This window comes from Streptopelia decaocto (genome assembly GCF_964273445.1).
Source record: "Streptopelia decaocto genome assembly, chromosome: 3".
Classification (NCBI taxonomy): Eukaryota; Metazoa; Chordata; class Aves; order Columbiformes; family Columbidae; genus Streptopelia; species Streptopelia decaocto.
Window position 1 is genome coordinate 67,781,984 of NC_138656.1, and position 17,546 is coordinate 67,799,529.

The following is a 17,546-nucleotide window of genomic DNA, read 5'->3' on the forward strand; positions in this document are numbered from 1 at the left end:
ATCTTTCAAAGCCTTAAACCTCTTCATAAAGTGGAAGTCTTCTTAATCTAGCCCCAGTGTCAAAGATGCTGTCAAAACCATGAGTTAAAAAAAGTCTTTGTGCTTTTACTGATACATGTATATTACAGCATGGATAACAACGGATAAGTGTACCTCCTCTTGCATGCTTATAGCCAGGGAAGAATAGCTATTTTTCTCTCCACAGCCTCATGTGGTAAGAAGCCAGATCTTTCCAGCTTATGTTATTGCATTCCTTGGGAACATTCCTGTACAATACTGCACTGCTTCCCCAGTGCTAAGTGAGAAGGATTGTAACTCCTTGTCTTGCTCTGGTGAACACTGGTGTGAGCAGATTCAATTTCTTAGTGAGTACAAGCTCACTGACAGGTATGGGCTGCAGAGGCTGCCTCTGGATAGGGGAAGGCAAACATAGATGTGTCCCTCGGTTGCTCTTTTCTCAGCTGATGCAGGTTCCCAAGGCTAAACTTGTTGTGTTATCCTTTCCAGTGACTGTGCACTTTGGAAGGGTAAAGAACTATTTTAAGTTCTCATTTATATGGTGTGCTATAAAATCAGGTCCAAGATGGATGAACAGGGGCTCTGTTTTTTAACAACGGTGACTTAGAGATTTGCACATCAGCCATCTCTCCTGTAGAGTCAGACAGATTTACAGTGCCTGGAAATGTTTGCCAACAAAGATGTTATTGTAACTCCAGTGCCTGTTCAGTGAAGTTTATGAGGTAGAGTTAGAAACTGTTCATATTGTCTTCCTGCACTTGATGTATGGGAGAAACAACATGGCAAATGCATTGCTGAGTTAAAAGCAAAGTTACTGCAATGTTAGGATTGCATCTAACATCAAGTAACTCACTTTCTGGTCTGTTGCCTCCACCCTTCACCTAGAAAAGAACAGATATATTTAATCCGCCTTGAGTGACTCTGAGCAACTCAAGCACCTTTTCTGTGTTTTTGCCTGCACAACTGATAAATAGGGGCAATGTTCATTATCTAGGTCAAATTAGTTTCCTACATTCAACTATTTGTGAGAAAGTTGCCTGATCCTTCATACGACTGGTTGTGGCTAACAACACTAACAACTGACTTTTCTCCCTCAGATGCCATCAAAGACATGTCACTAAATTCACTAAATGGGGGGTTATTTCTGTAAGTGGGCATAACTCCATTGGGTTTCACAGCAACTGACCTTTCGTCTGGATGTTCTTTTCCTTTCTGAAATATGCTAGTGCTATTTTTTTGTTTTGATATTGACCTCTTGGGTTGCCATTTTTACTTATTCCAAACACTCGTCCATTGCTAATACAGTTTGTCAAGACAGCTCATAAATCTTTATCCAAAGACAGTTCAATTTGCTGGTGGAGAGCAGGAGGTAGCTCTGCTTCTTCTGCTTGTAATTCTTGGAGTTTAGAAAAGTTTCGTATGTGTTTAAATGCCTAAAATCCACCTTCACTAAATCCCTCCTGTGGCTTTCAAACTTAATGTTAGCTGTCTCTAATTAGTGAGATTTTAAATAAGTTAGCTGCTTTTTTATTTTCTTGGGGGAAGTTAAGTAGGCTCCATAGTAAATATCCTGCTCAGGGAACATCCCCTGCCTCATTTCTTCTACACTTTGCACGGGTTGTGTTAAGCCTATCCTCAAGAACCAATGCTCTCCTGTGAATACATCACTGACATCAGCTGCACATTCCTTGGATAGCAACAAAGTATTTGGCTGTCTAGACACAGCCAAATAAGAGCACAAAGCTTTGAGCAAATTGCTAACAACTTCTGCTGGCCAGCCATGGGGAGAAAGGTTCCCCGATCCCTTTAACTGTGGTGCATGGGAGTAAGTCCAGGCTGTACGCACACTAAACATTTTCTTCTCCATCATTTCCATTCTAGGAAGAAAAATATGATCCAGAGAGACTATAAAGAAATGTGGGAACACAGCCAGAGTAGTCGCTGCTAAGTCTCTCATATTGGTGTGGTCATTTTTTAATGGCCCAGGTGTAAGACAATGTTGGAGGGATATACAACAGGGAAATGGTACCTGGCCAATCATTCTGTTGTTGGAATGGTTCTTTCTCTCTCACGTTACTGTCCAGTTCTATGTTTGGGACATTACTTTGTTTAGGCTGAAAATTTAGCATTGAATATTTTTTCTACTTGTGGTGAAAGCAGATTTTCTCTTTGTGATCCATTTAGATGTAGAAGTAAAGTTTTGAGCAGAGTTGTGTTTTTGCCTGCTTCTTTGGTTTTAGGAAATATTTTCCCAGAGAACTGACTCTTTAAAGTACTCAAGAGCCAGATTTAACTGTATGCTCCATTACAAAGAGAAAACTGTATGCATTTCGGAACAGCAGATAAAAAATACATGGTGAGAAGATATTCATTCAATGTCTGAAGAGATGGTTGGGCCTGAATGACAACTGGAGCACTATTAACTGAAGCACTATTTCCTGTGGTTCTATTTAGTTTCATTTATTCATTACAAACAAGCAGAACCCTATCTAATAAAAGATTAAAAGTCATGGCACATGTGGGTCATTTTTCCATGCTATGTGTAGCAAATTAGATGTAGAAGTCTTGGTATAACAGAAACTGATTATTTAATCCATTCTGAATAGCAATATAATGTAGGTTGCCACAGTACATGTCATTAGTGTCAACTAGAGAGGTTGATCTTGTAAGATGTGTAGACTTTCTATCGTTTTGTATTTTTTTTTTATTTTAATGATCATCTTACCAAGAAGCCTTGAGATTACCAGTAATGATCTTACACACAGCACCATTCTTATTTACTTTCCATTAACATTAAAGTCACTGCATCATTCAAATTATATTGCAACCCATAATAAAGACCTAAGTGTTTGGATCATTGCAGTTATGCTGAAAGATAGACACAGGAGGCCTTGTAAACTGTATGCTTGGTACGGATGGGGCATATAATGTTTCAGCCCATTCAAAGGTTTTCAGCCTGTGAAGGCTTGTGAGGAAATTACATATAATAAGTTATTTACATGAAAATATGTTAAACAAGCAAGAACCAGGGCCAGTAAAATGAGTGCATTCATTCTGCTTCATGGACCTTCTCCTGCTTCTCCTGCTGGGAGTAACTGAGTAGCTTCACTGCTGCTTCACTGTTACAGTGCACCATGTGGTTGAGCATTGTAGAGTGGGAAAAAAAAGAGGTGTCAGAATGGGTTAGAAGTAATTTTCTTTCTCATTTTCTCACTCTCTATCCAAAATACTTTCCTTAGTTCACCAAATATTTGTAACAGAGGTTCACCTGAGTGTACACAGGGTATTCTTGTCAGCTGTTCCCAGCCAAGCTGTGGATACAGCAGCAAGGTAAAATCTTTTCTTTCAAAGATTGTATCACTTGATAAAGGATCTGTGATACAGCAACAAGATTGATGTGATTTCTGTCTCCAATATGTGTAACCAAATAGCTCAGACACGGCTGAAGGTTTCCTACATGTAAACTAGAATTAATTGAAAAAAAAGTTTTATTTTGGACAATTGATTTTCCAAACCGCTCTAAGTACATTGATTTATTTTTCTCATTTGCAAAAAACAAGTGTTTATCTAAAAGCAGAGGTTTATCTAGAAGCAGGTGTCAATAGCAGCCAAAGAACATGCTCTTTACACTTCTGCAGCCTCAGCTGGCCTTGCAAGGAATGAAGTTCAAGGTCATCAGCAAGGAATGTTCCAGAAAGTTGTCATATTTAGCACTAAATAGCACACTCATCAATCATCTGTGTGAAGCAAAACAGACTTTGACAAATGGCATGTTCGTATAAAGTGCCCGAAACTATTGCTATTTTAGGAGGCCTTGCTCTATCATCAAAATAGAAGAGCTATTTCACTTCTTGCAGTAAAATCACCTGTTGAACCATGACACTGCAGTCTTGCTGGTAAACAACCTGAATAAATACATGCTTATTCTCTCAGCTCTGCTGTGACATATTGCACACATCATCCTCAATAGCAACAGAGTGAATAGGGTCCCTTCTATACACCTTGGTCAACTGAAGGCTGAGTCCTGCCCTCCAAAGGCTGCACAGATAGAGCTGGCTAGTGGTACGAGAGACCTTTCTCCTCCGTCCCATCTGGGCTGAAAAGACATACCCCTCAACTGTCCTCCTTACCACTTTGCTTTCTCTTTTTCCTTCCTTCTCGCTCTTTGGTATGCCAGACAGCCATCTGCTTTTCCCAGTCGTCTGCTGTTTCATTACAAAGCCTTTATGTTTGCCAGTGCTGGTGCAATGTCCTTCAGCAGTAGTTGTGGGTAGATACCTTCACAAGTAGGAGATCTGATTAGGAGGATGACAGCAGTGAAGATTTTGTCTCCAGATAGCCTCGTCTCTCAGCTGTCACAAGACATAATGACATAAATGAGAGACACACGAACAGAGCCTGAATGTGATAAACTAGCAGACTGTCAGTGGCCTTTGTCTTCTTAATATGTCTTCACTTCTGAAATTAGGCAGTGCATTTTAGTATCTTTCCTGTTTCCTCCTTCAGAAACTGTTAGTGCATCAAACCCCAAAAATATGGATTAAATGCTAAAAATAGGTAAGGAAAGTACTTGTTCCCTATGCTTCATAATTCTAGTTTCTAAATTTGAAATTTGTTGTGCATACTGTTGGAGTATTTTTTGCGGGATGGATTTTTTTTTTTTTTAATTCAGTTTGTTGTAAATAGTGTTTTTTTATTGTTTATGTTACATTTATGAGTAGGTTTTAATAGTACTATTATTCAAATTTTATTGTACTTTCGTCAAGCTCCTATGACTGGACTCTTACAAAACAGCATATTTTATATCCCAAAGACTTCCAGTAGTATCAGTATCAGTCAGCACCCCGTAGTCTAAGCAGCAAACATTATCTTTGAGCTCTTTATCTGACAGTTTTCCCTCTCTCTTACTCATCTTGCAAATTAAGACGGAGGTTAACCTCCACCCAGTACCACCCATAGACCCACACGTCTTGACTCTTCCCTTCATCTCAGCCCACAAATCCAGTCTTTTTGGCATGTTACATTTTCCATTCACTCTGTAAGTCCATGGAATATTTGAAGACATGTACACGCAGGGAATTCCTAAGGATTCCTTTATTTTAGTTAGCATGGGAAATGTACTGGTCCAAGCCAAATTATACATACTTCATAGAATCATAGAATCATTTTGGTTGGAAGACATCCTCAAGATCATTGAGTCCAACTGATAGTCCATATCTGTGATAGTCCATATCTGTCTTGGCTTTCTTACATTTTTGAGCAGCTGCGGCACATCTTTCATCTTTCACATTGCTCCTTTTCTGTCTTTATTGTAGATGTCCAAATACCTGATTCTTTCCCTGTTTCTTCAGTCACAAATAATTTGAAAGAAGCATTTCCCTGCTGGAAGAGTGGCACCTTCCCATTCGGCCTTATGTCCGTATTTCCTCTGCCTATGTATCCTTGCATTCAACTCTTTGGCCTTTCTGTTTCAAAAAGGCACTACCAGAGCTTTTTTTTGGCTCTGTCTCTGAAGAAATGCTAATGATGTAGACCCCAATGCATCATAGCGAAGATTTCCCCTAAGCTTCTATCCTATTGTTTTGTCTGACCAAGTCTATTCACAAGATAATAATACTTAATGAGTCTCTCTCTCTCTCCTTCCCACAGACAGACTTGTAGACGCCACTCTTCGGCTTTTTAGCGTTAAGGGTAGGAAACAGTCACTACAAAGGCATGTCTACATTGCAGGCTGATCTATGATTGCATCACACACAAACATAATTGAGTTACCTTTACGGTACTCCCAGTACCTTGTTGGGTTCCTGGGAGCCATACTGTCAGCTTCAGGAGACTGTGTGCTTACCTGTGCCCTTAACCTTTGCTAAGCTACAGCCTCCTGCAACTCCATTTCCATCTGCAGCCGGGTTCTCCCAAGTGTATTCCCACAGATATGTATCCAGCTGACCTGCTGTTGTAAATATTTTGAAAAGCTGTCAGATATCCAAATAACATCAACAATTTATAAAGCCAATCTGGAATCCATGTAGTTATTAAGAAAGTTTCTATGCAAACTCACAAAATAACAAGCTTGATGTAGCGCCTGGTCAGAGATGTTCTAGATAAGTATTTTCTGAAAAGGTGACTTTGGCCAGTTTTATCCCAACATAAGCACCAAGACAGTCTTAGCAGGCTTACAGCTATACTCCTACAGTGACTTTTGGTGTCAGGGTAGTATAGCCAGGTGCATATTTATTGAGCAGCAAAGGGGAATGTGTCTCTACTTGGGTGCTCTGGTTGCACACAGACACTGCTGCATGTTTTCTGTATTTACAGCCTTGAGTAAAAGTAATCTCCTCACAGAATTCATACCTGTAAAATGCATTCAGCAGCTAGTGATCTATTTCCATGAAGATTTGTCTGGCTGGGGTCTCCCAGTTACACCATCTCTTTCCCTGCATCTTGGACATAAATGTGCTGGCAGAGAGGCAAGAGTGTCCTGGCTGGATACCTGGCTGTCTTCTCCCAGGAGAACCCTCATTCTTAGCTCATGAGTTTCTCACCTCAGCTGCTGAATGGTGAGCAGCTGCCTTCCCCTGCCTTTTCTTCCTTGTTTTTCTACATCTGGCCAAGATCCCTGAGGAGTGCTTCCTTCCTGGCCATAGAGACAAGAGGGCTTTTGCAGACAGATGTTCCCCCACAGATGCCAGACAAATTATGAACCTTCCCCATCTTGAAGTTTTGCTCTGCAGTTAAACCCCATTTACCAGTCTATTCCCTAACATATTTCCCTTACTGCATTTCCTAATGGATATTAGATCATTTGGATTTTCTAAAAATCCCTTTGCTTTATACATGAGCAATTACTGTTGCATTAGTTATTGCACCTATCATCTGCTTTGTTTGAGGCAGTATTTGCAGATCAGTGAGATTCATCATTTGAAAATTATATGCATAAAAATTGTGGGAACGTGAAAGCAGTGGCATGTTCTGGCAACTGCGAGGATGATCTGCAGATGTGAGCTGTAATCTGGGAAAATTAGCCCTAAATCTTGAAGGCTGAATGTTAAGATTGTTATGTCTCGCTTTTGCAGCCTTTATCCAATTGCACTGAATGCCAGCTGGTTACCTCTTTCATATCAACCAAATGCAGTTATGTAAATTTTTTTGCAGGTCATATCTGACCTGCATAGCAATTTTAATTAAATTTTTTTTAAAGTATCAGGTATTATTTTAGATCAAGATCTTGGCTGGTAAAGCATCTAAAGTAAGAGTTATGTTTTCATTAAGAGTTCTTTGATACTGTTCATAATATTAACATTGAGCTGCTAAAGCTTTTTTGCTTGCTGAACACTAGCTCTTTTGTTGCATTTAATGATCCTGAATTTCCTTACTAATATAGCATGCTAGCTGCAACCTCGGCAAACACCAACCCATCTGTTCTTTGAGTAGGGTGCAAAAAAGGCTGACAATGCACCGAGGGTGCCTAAAGCAACTTGCTCGGCTGCACAAACGTGACGCAGAGCCTGCCCCGTTTAAAGAGATTTAAACGTTATTGTTCAGAACAGCTGACTCAACCAGCCTATAAAACTCTGCCTGTACAAAGAGCTTACCTATGCCAATTTGACTTGTTTTTGGTGCTTTGTGCCAAGCATTCTCAAATTATTCTTGCAGGGCGAGCCCCTGCCCATAGGACACCATCTATTTCCCCCTTGAAAGCACTGAGACCTTTGCAGCTGGCTTCAGTGGTATGGGCAGCCTGTGATTGTCCCTGTGCAGTTATTAATCTCCAAGAAAAGTCCTTCTCCTACCATTGTTTTCATTATTTGCCGGACACCTTCCTCTCCCACTGCATTTTCAGGGATGGACCTCCCAGCTCTCCACTTAAGGGTTGGACTTGATGATCTCTGAGGCCTTTTCCAACCCAGTCGATTCTGCGATTCTGTGATTCATTGAACTTCTGGGTTCTGGGGCAATAACTGTAGGAATGGATGAGTTGAAAGTCATGAGGGATTCTCAAAGGAAGTGCTAAGGAACACTGAACAGTAAAGTAGCCTGTGATGACGTGGTCCTCCATCCACACATCCAGCCTGGACTATCTCTCTGCCTATTAAAGAAGAAGTGATAAGCATAATGTAAGCACTGCCTTCTGAAGTATTCAATCTAATGTGTGGAAGCAAAAGGGAAAAAAACAGGAAACACACTTAATGCTGAAAAATGTGACCAGTGCTTATAGGAAGCTCTGATGAGCTCTGTGGTGCTGTGTGTCATGTCAGCTCCATGCCGAGGACACACATATGGTTCTTCGTAGGATTTGTGTGGGAGCTTACATGTGAGGTGGCTCACACAGCTGACTCCAGCTCAGGAACTTTCGTCCAAGAAGGAGGGCTAGCAAGCAGAGTAATAAACATCAGAGAAGAAACTGTTATATGAGAGAAAAACAAACAAGGACATGCTGGTAGACATTTAGCAGAATAAGAAAAGAAAATAATTACAGAGCTATATATTATCTCAGTGCAACTTCAGTCACCAAGTGCTGCTCTTGTCTACCCACCATGACATCTTCCCTCTGCATTTTCACTTACTCTATCTTCTTGCTTCAGTTCACATAAATTAGCTTTTATTAATCACAGATTTCTTGAATTAATAGTTATGGTTTTCAATTTGCTCACCTGTCAGCTAGTTATATCAATGTCTCCTTCCCACGTCCAGGACTTCCATATTTTAAATATACATCTCTCTTCTGATTTTTCAGCCTTTACCTTCAGGGTCTGTCCTCAAGGCTTCCTGACATTCTGTCCATAACTTCTTTACCATTCTATTTAGTGGAGGTGTCCCATCCAGTAATTTTTATATCTGCTTTTCCAAAATGTATTTGCATTGCTCACATGAAAAAATGTGCCCAGAGATTGTGCGAAGGAGAGCAGAAATTTCCCCTGAAAAGAAAACCTAAGAAAATAACTCTGATAAATATACAATCGTATTTGTTAAGTCTGGAGAGTTAATAAACACAATAATTTCTTTTTATTTTCTATTTCTATTTCTATTTCTATTTCTATTTCTGTTTCTATTTCTGTTTCTAATTATATTTATATTTATATTTATATTTATATTTATATTTATATTTATATTTATATTTATATTTATACTTATATTTATATTTATATTTCATAATGGTATCATTTCAAAATACATTATTAGAGTACAAAAAATTTTCAAGATTGAAATTTTGACATTTCAAAAACCAGCAAGCATTGAATGTTCCAAAATGCAGGTGGGGCATGGGGGGACGGTGGTATTTTCTTCAGAATTTCCCTTCTTAAGTTATACCAGAGTTGAAGACATATGCTTTAGTTTACAAGAAACAGATCTTTGAAACCATAACACTAACTACAAAAGTCCTTCCTCTGCACAGTTTTAAATAAAATAACTTGCAATTTACTGTACATGCCAAACTACTTTCAAAAGTTCAGGGCAATACCTGAGACAATTCTGTTTCAAAACTATTCTGGATGGATGGCTAATGTATTACAAGAACAATCTGATTTTCTTACAGGTTAGAGCATGTTAAGCATCCAATCCAATAGTTTTGTGAAGAGTTCCTGCCATTTTCTGACTGCAAATATAGAAAAAGACCTCATGATTTAAAATGTTTCCAACTCAAAGCAATCATATTCTAAATCTTCCTTCTTGGTATGCCAAGTCTATATACTTCTGAAAATTCTTTACCAGTGTGTACTATCATCAAAGGATAATACAAAATTATATGTAATGTTTGCCTTGAAAAACATGTCAGTATTACATTTTAAATATAAAAATATAACTTAATTCCACTGTATATGTAATTAAGATCTACATAAAGATGAAATTGTACCTTATTTTAAGATGTATTCCAGCCTATTTCTGTAACAACTGAAAACAGGCTTGTGTGAATTCTTCAACAAACCAATTCTTTCCTAAGTAAAGCTAAAATTACAGAATCAGGTTATATTTCAGTAAAATAAAAGTATTTTGACATTACTCATGGGCCACATTTTTAAGGCAAACAGAGAAGTTATTATCTCTTCCATGACACATTTGAGTAGCCACTTCTAAGTGGTTCCAGCTTTGAAATCTGGGGAATTTCCAGTCACAAAAAGAAAATACATTGTACTTCTGCTCCTCTTGTCACCTATAACTGTGCACTACTGAGAACAAAACCTTCTCATAGAAACTATGGAATACACGCACTTTTAAAAATAATTGCATGATTTTCCGTATGATACAAGCAGGAAATGGAACACTGGAGTTTACCCAATACAGACTAACTCCTGCTATGATTTTTAGAAATGTTTTAAGTTAGATTTTTCTATTAGAATTCTGTCTATCAGTTATGCCAAGGAGTTCACTTCCCCCAAATATGTTTTATTCTCAGCTAATTCTCAGTTCTTGTACAACTGCAGTAGAGAGTAAACCATATTGTGAGATAGTATATTAAGTCGAGGCAAAACTGTAGATTCCTACTTACAAACTAATAAATAAACAACTAAACTAACTCATGCATTTGAGAGAAATGGTCGTGCATTCTTTGATGTTAGTATACTGACAGCAGAGAAAAAAAAATTAAATCTACAGTAACAATAAATCACACAGATGAGAAAGTCACATATTAATCTCATTACTGGAAAAGAATCATAAAACAGCGGAGCGTCAGATGTAAGGCTGAGGCTTTCTTTAACCCCTTCAAGAAGTGATACCGGATAAAAGGTGGGGACATGCAGATGCATTTGAACAAACTGCATCCAGATGTGTATGGTGGGTCTGATCCAAGCTGATCGAGACTGACGGGAAGACCCTCACTGATTTCAGTGCCGTTCGGAGCTGGCTCTCAGAAAAGTGACTTCTCAGCCAAGTGCCACATCACCAGGTCATTCCTGTGCTGCTGTGCCAGACACTTCTTCTCTAACAAACTGTCTTTAGTCTTTGGTTAATGCTTCTGGTTGGTCATGTCGCAGCACTCCCAGGAACGGATGGAAAGTGAGACGGAAAAGTAAGTACGAAGTAGGCACTTCGATTAAACTTCCTTGGAGAGAGAGAGAGAGAACAATTGGAAGAGATCAGACAGAAGTTTTTGCCAGGATGTGTGAGTAAATGACATCAGGCATTTGTGGAGGTTAAAGCAGTAACAGCCAAATTTCTCTCAACCTTGAGAGAACCCACTAAGGGCTCTGAAGCAGAGTGAAAGGAAGGGCAATTTGTCTAGTATGCCTGCTTGACATATATGCGTGTCCTGAACATCGTCTGTGTATAAGCCTCCGAAACCACAGCACTTCATTATGCAATCTCTTCTTGTGCTACAGAATCAATGTATGCATCTCTTGCATTACCTTGGAGGGGACCATGAGCTGATTTTTCCAAAGATTTCTAAAAAACTTGTATACCTTCACTGGTCTGGAGAGAAAATATCTGTGCCAATGGAAGGAACACATGGTTTCCTGCTCAGGCTCTCAGCTTCTGTTGAAATCTAAATATGAAGCTAACCACAAGGCTGTGGCCAAACTCTGTCTTGGTGTCGAAGCCAAACTCCATTGAAACTCATAGAGCTGAACTCCACAACACAGCACATAATTTTTCCAAGTGCTTCTATTCATTTTTGTTTCTTACACTCACCTCAACATTTCTACACTAATCTCTCACTCTCCAGTTTTCCATAGATCATTATACAGACATTTTACTTAAGGCAAGAGGCCTTTTTGTTGGTGGTGGCGGTAGATCGATGTGGACTGGCCCGTGGAGGGTGCTACTTGAATTTGGGAATAAAACATATCAGTAACCTTTAAGAATAATCGGATTTCCATGAAACTCTGCAAATCACAAGGGTCATTGCCTTATTCTGCCATCAGCACTAAAGAAACTAAATGATGGTATATTTTCTTCCTGGAATGCTTGTTTCAACTGGCAGTACAAAATACTGAGAGGTGATCTAAGTGAAGCTTTGGGTTTATCCTCTGACAGCAGTCTAAATGACACAAGATACTACTGCTCAGAAATAAGCATTGCGTACACAACCGTATACTCATGCTTCACTTTGGTAGACTTCTCATTTTATATTGTCTCCCCAGATAAGCTGGTAGTTAGGTTTCCACTCCAAGTTGGTCTTTTTACCTCTTTGCCTTTTACCAGACCAAACCAATCTGCTTGAAATTTCATAAGTATGTTACTCTGCCAAAGAAGAAGTTTAATGGAAAGTTTGAGGTAAACTCAACAAGATGTTTGGGAGACATGAGGGCTCAAAAAAGGAAGCGGTTTCACCTCTTGAAAATTTTCCTAACATTTTTTTTGGCTTATAGTAACTGCAAAATGGCTTGGCTGAGAAACTAGAAATTTGTTTTAATCTTTTGTAGACGGTGATTTCTGTTTCCTTTGGCTTCTTTTGGGGTGCTTCAGGGGGCAATTATTTAGTCGCTAAAAGACGTTTATGCAAACATTTAGGGTTCCTAAATCCGCATGTCAGCTTTTATAAGGCTTATGAAATCCACAATAGTGGAATGCTGCCTTCCCAGGCTACACATACTTTTTCACAGGGTAACTCTTGTGATCAGGGCAGGGCAAACTTCATTTCAGAAAAGACTTTGTTAGGTTTCAGTTGCCTTGTGAGAAGCTTTGAAGGGTCCTACCCACAGCACCATCAGGTCCTCTGAGAACTGCTTGAGGCAAAGGCCATTTCCATATAGGCATTTTGCTTCCTTTTTGTCGCTACATCTCCTTAGAGCTCTCCTACTTGTCTCTGTTATCTGCATGTACATCTCTTGGCAGGATTTGAGGGCGAAGATATACTTCACCACGAATCTAAACTGGTTCTGTAAGCTATGCCACTCCCAGTGCGTGGCCAGAGGCAGGCCTGTATGTAAATATTTACACCAATAACATCCAGGAAAAAAGAAACTTTTGCATTCTTCTCACTGGTTGGTAAAATGTCCTGCGTTGGCCCTGAGGACCACATCTTTTCGTGTATTTAACAGTTTTTCAGCAGTTAGCAAAACTTTCCATGATGAGGTTTGTAGGTGTTCTGAACTTTCACAGTATGTGATTTGTTACTCATATTGGCCCAAAGTCTAAGGAGTGAAGCAATTTACTGGCAGCATTTTTTGTAGAATAATATTAAGGAAAAGCTGAGTTCCCTAAGGATTTATGAACAGAATATGGTCAGAATTAGCACCAACCTGGTAAAGATACTGTTCCATTTTTGAGATTCTTGTGCTGCTCCCAACGTCTTGGATTTACCATGAATTATATCTTTTTCAATCCAAAAATACAGAAATAAGGAGGTAGGATCCAAAAATATAAGTCAGAAAGAATCTTTGGAAATTTGTGAAACTTGAAACCAGGCTGTCAGAAAGGAATGAGAGAGGTATGCGAAAAGTATAAAAGAATTAATATTACACCTGCAGGCAGAATTATCTTCCAGAGCACAGAACATTTTCTGAAAACTATTTAGTGTTATTGAAATGTTGACTAGAAGGAACAATGCGTAAATCTAGTCCTGAGACAACCATTGCACTACGAGTGAGATGACCATTTGTCACCAAACTTACTTTTTTTTCTGTTCCCTCTTTTCTCCTGTCTCCCCACACACAGCTTTACTGTAAAATCTACTTTATGAAGGGAAAATGTATTTTGAAGAAAGCCTTGCTTATAGTCACCTATCATCCCGGTATGTATACAGTTATTGGCCCAGAGTTTTATGTGTCAGCAAAACAGCTTGTAGTGCCACAGAAGTAAAGAAATGGTACCTTAAAAGATGATGTGCTAAATCTGCATCATTTAAAATAATGAAAACCTGGTGAGTTCAAAAAGATATGGACTTGGTAGGGAGCAAGACATGCCAACAAAATGAAGAATGAAGTAGAAGTGGCAACTATCTCAAAAGTGCCTACAAAGTGAAAAATAAAGTATTTCTAAAAACTATATAGAAAAGGGGTCCTCAAAATTTTGTTTTTGGAGGGCAAAAGGAAAAAAAGAACAAAACTATTTTTAATGAAAATCCTTGTTCCTTTAATAAAATGGCCATGATTTACAAGTTTGCAGCTTGTTTACAAAGAATATGAAAGCTTCACTTTGCTAACCACTTCTATAGAAAGTCTGCAATGAATGATTTTCAACGCATTCGTTATTTCTCTTCCACCAAAAAAATATTATTGAGAAAGCACTGATGAACAGAAGACCAGAAATTGGAAACAGATCAGAAAAGAGACATATTTCATCCTGCAAGTAATTATGAGGACCAGTCAGCATCTGAAGGAAATTTCTTCATTAAAATCCATTTGTCTTGTAATTTCTCGTTTCACAAATATGTGGTTTCATTTTTTTTTCACCAGACAAGTCCATCACCTTTCCCATACTTGAAAGGGAAACTCCAACAAAGAGATCTTGCATGTTCACTATTTGGCTCAGTTATTTGCCAGATGTGAGTGAGGCTGTGTTTTGGCTAGCCTGTATGCTCTAATGTAATATTAAACCAAATAAAAATTTAAATGGGGTCCAAGTGCAGACCTGCAGCTAAGGGAAGCATTTTATGGAAAAATGAAAATTCCTGAAATTTTATCTTAACTCTCGAGGTAATCTAAATTTTTTATGCCAAAACCATAAATTAAGCTCAATATTCTGTTACGAATATTACAAAAATCCACTATTTTTTCAATCCAATTAATTTCCAGCAAGACTCAACCCTATTTTACCTTCAGGATAACATAGCACTGTCTGGAAGGACTGTTTGTAAGGGATTCTGACCTCTGTTTCCAATGCTCCCCCTGAAAATAGCAAGCTAGCTGCAGACCTGGTTTCCATGTGTCCCAATTTATAAACATTTCAAAAAAATTATGCCACCAAACATCCTTAAATGGCAAAATTACTGTTTCTGGCTGGCAGTTCACTTAAGCATCTGAATTATTAACTCATCCACAATTGCCAAATGACAGATTAGCTACTGATACAGTTATAGCCTGATTGAAAACTTCATAAAATGAAAAGCATTGTTGTATGAAAACATTTGGTAATTTATTTATTTTTTCTCTGTATACCAAAGGATGTTTTTTGGAAGCTTGATAACATGTTTGTCATCATGACTCCCAAAGTCTGCTTGCAAGACTAATTAATTGATCTCTTCCCTCTGTATCATTGCTATATTTATGAAAATGTACTTTACATGCTTTTATGAGTTTATTCAGCTGTTATATAGAATAGATACCATAAAACACTATCCTGAAGAAAAAAGTTATTAAATATGTATTTAAGACAACAGAACCCACATGAGGAAGCTCAACATAAAAAATCTAACTGCTCGTATTACTCGATGGAGGAGATCTCTGACACAAAGTCTGTTCTTTATTGGAGCATGTGCTTTTAGTACCAATCTGCAGCTAATGTAAATGTTGTAAGGTTATTTTTTTTTTAGAGAAAAATTCTTTTTCCTTTACTCTTTGATGGTACTGGGACCGTCTAGTTCCACAAAAGACCTGGTTTGGTTTGGGATTTTTTTGGCAGATCCTCCTTGACTTGAGTGATTCTCACATCAGGCCTCAGTTCTGTACTAGATAAAACTTTCATCAGTATTTTTCTGCCATTCATTATAGACCAATTTGCAGGAACCAGGAGGTTATCTGAACCTTGAAGTGCACAGATAATTGTGAAGATTGCTTCTGGCTTGTCTATAGGAACGATGCAAAAATTACACTTGTGATTGTTTGAAAACCCCCTAAACTGTCCCTCAAATAGGATTTGTTTCTTGAAGCTGCTGTGGGATGATATGCATTTTTCACTTGCAATCCATCGTCCGTGACTAATCACCCCCTTGTGAACAGACAGTGATCTTCAACTAATTCTGGTATAGGTTGGAAACTACATCACAGCATGAGAACATCTCTTCTTTTTCTTTCTTTCTTTGCATATGTATTGAAAATAATAAATATGCAAATAAATAGGAAGTATCTCAGATTTCATCTGTGTATGTGCAATGCCCGTATATATTTATGAAAGAAACACAACAGACATATGCATGGCCTAGAAAATAAAAGAGTAGGTAAAGAAATACTTTTTGGTGTATATGACAGATAGCTACAATTTATATAAGTTAAATTCCATGTACCTGCATTTGTCCTCAACCATGCACAAGTGAATGTATACATATATGAATGTCTGGACTTAAAGAGAGAAATAAAACAGTGTAAACTAACTTCTGTTTGAAACAATATTGAATCTCTTCTTAAGGCAAACTAACAGGAATGGAATGATGTTGAGACAAGCCTTATGATTAAAAGGCTTTTTTAGCCGTTTGAAATTCAGGCAAGAGAAGGCTTAGACCTGTCTGGGTTTGTAGCATTTTGCCCTAGCACTTCCACAGTTAATGAGCGTAGCAAAGATTTGTGAAAGTTATAGCTGAAATAGCTGTACATAGCAGAAATAAAATATTAAAAAGTTATTACTTACGTTTCAAAGTGGCTGTGATTAGCCATAAAAAATAAGATTAGTAATTATTACAAACATGAACATCTCAAAATATCTCTAGCAAGAGCTAAACTGTGATCACATTAAGGCCATTTGATACAAACTTCTAATTTAACAACAAGCTGTTTGCTTGGAAATCAATCTGTAGTAGCTAGAAATTAATCTAGGTTTAAACAATCATTGTTCGGAGCTTAATCTTCCATTTGCTGTGGTTAACTTTTCTTCCCCAGAGAAATGTAGATTGCCATGTCATTATTAGCTGCTGTCCCTCTGCCTCCTCTTCCTTCCAGGTGCTTCTACTGAAATGGTACCAGCCTTGTGTAAACAAGATCATCCTTAATCTCCTTAAAGTGTCAACCTGAGAAGTCTTTCAAAACATATGCTCTAAAGACAGTATGATCTTAATCTAAAAAGTTTTCAGCAAAGGAGGATTTGGTTTCCAGTTGTGCTTTTCCTTGAGCTAACTGTGGAGTTATACAGAAGAGATTAAGGACTCTCCAAATAACCCCGATGCTTTGGAGATTCAAGAGTTTGCTCTCTAGACTTTTTGTTATATTTACTCTCTTGTTTGTCAATGGAACACCTGTCCCCAGTGGGCTGGGAGCAAATTTGCACCCCTGAGTTTTGCCTGGGTACTGTAACTGCCTTGCTAGAGAGCCAGGTCTCCCTGCCTGCCTGAGTCCGTGCTCCTGGGATCACAGCTTTCAGCTCAAAAAACCCCCACGCCTCTGCCTCTGAACACCCTACAAAACAGGGACCTTCTGCTCTAAACTTGCATACTCTTTGTGGGGAATGGAAACAATGTTGTCCAACCTGGTGGGGCTTGACCAAAATCCAGGTGTGGCAGTCCCTGGATCTACTCTAATGAGAATATGACAGTGGTCTGACTAGGTCACATCAGAGGTCCATCCAGCTCAGAGGACTGTTCTTAAAAAGGTAAAAAGAGGATGCCTAGGGAAGGATGTAAGTGATGTTACTCAAGAATATTCATCTGATCTTCAACCATTTCTGCCTCATAGACTTCTTGAAGCAGTTGTCTTTTACATACAGTAATTCTCTCTTGATTT

General features: G+C 38.5%; 1 long non-coding RNA gene across 1 annotated transcript; it reads right to left on the minus strand.

The window, feature by feature from the left end:
• Positions 1-3,476: 3,476 nt before the first annotated feature.
• Positions 3,477-8,941, minus strand: LOC309437731. The gene is made up of 3 exons (XR_014183610.1): positions 8,670-8,941; positions 5,864-5,968; positions 3,477-4,370 (listed from the first exon to the last, which is right to left on the minus strand). It is a non-coding gene; the product is annotated as an uncharacterized lncRNA (long non-coding RNA).
• Positions 8,942-17,546: the final 8,605 nt, after the last annotated feature.